This window comes from Pleuronectes platessa, chromosome 4, assembly GCF_947347685.1.
Source record: "Pleuronectes platessa chromosome 4, fPlePla1.1, whole genome shotgun sequence".
Taxonomy (NCBI): domain Eukaryota; kingdom Metazoa; phylum Chordata; class Actinopteri; order Pleuronectiformes; family Pleuronectidae; genus Pleuronectes; species Pleuronectes platessa.
In genome coordinates this window covers 23,226,444-23,227,709 of record NC_070629.1, presented here as the reverse complement: position 1 = coordinate 23,227,709, position 1,266 = coordinate 23,226,444, and positions in this window count along the sequence as shown.

Here is a 1,266-nt window from a genome sequence, read left to right as displayed (position 1 = left end):
TCAGCCTCCGTCCGTGGAGAGTCTGAGCCAAGCAGAGAGAGACAGAGAGAGAGAGAGATAGAGAGAGAGGGAGAGAGAGAGAGAGAGAGAGAGAAGAGGAGGGGGGAGAGAGAGTGAGAGAGGAGGGAGTGAGAGAGAGGGGGGAGAGAGAGCTCTATCCCATTTCATAACAAGCAGCCATGCAGAGGTTGAAGAGGTCTCACATTTATAATCAGGTTATACCCAGATCTGTTGTGTTGTGTTCATGGACGGATGATGATAAATTGGGCCCCTGGGGTACAGACAAGAAAAAGCTCCACCCCCACCTACACGCTCCTTCATGACACCCATAGTGAAAATGACAAATATTGACAAATAGTCTGCTAAGTATGGTTATGAGTCTCTCTCTCTCTCTCTCTCTCTCTCTCTCTCTCTCTCTCTCTCTCTCTCTCTCTCTCTCTCTCTCTCTCTCTCTCCCTGATGTTATACGTGACAACTGTAAAAAAATCTATTTTCATCTCTCTCTACTGTTGCTTCTCATTTGTATTTCTTTGTGGTAATTGTGTTTCTCTAAATCGCCGATTTGCATCTATCTTTTGGGTCTGTGTTTATTTTGTAACTCTTACCGGTTACTGTTATTATTCACAAGTGCCCTTAACTGTATTTACAAGGTCAGGACATCACTGCAATTTATTACATTTTTATGTTATTGTAATTGTTCTTTGGTAGAAAATGTTTTGTCCTTCTGGTTCGCTTTGCATCCTCATGATCAGCTGCTGGTCATGATCAGTTCTCGGTTTTACATCTTTTTTCCAATTTCAACATATGTAAGTCTCATTAAAGGAATCAAACTACATATATAACAGGCTATAGTATTTTAGTGTGTCTAATGACATTACAACACAATGTGTTGATGGGGAACGCTCATAAAAAAAGACAAAGTAGTAGAAGTAAGACTGCAGATAATGACTTTTTCAGGATGTCAGTTAATCTGCGGATTATTTTTCTGTTTTAATTGATTTGTCGTATAGTTGATGAAATGTTATTTTTAAGAAATGTCCATCACATATTATCATGGTCCAAGTTGAGAAGAAGCAGAAAATGTCTGAGAGGCTGAAAACAACATTTTCATTGTTGCAATTTTCAGGATCATCTTCACGGTCACAGGATGTTTCTTCAGTTGTTCGACTAATCGACTGTTGCTGCAGAGATTTAAAACTCCTCAACCTCGTGTGTAAAATCAACGGTCCCAGAGCAAGGCTTGTCTGATTGGTCAGAGCCGAGAAC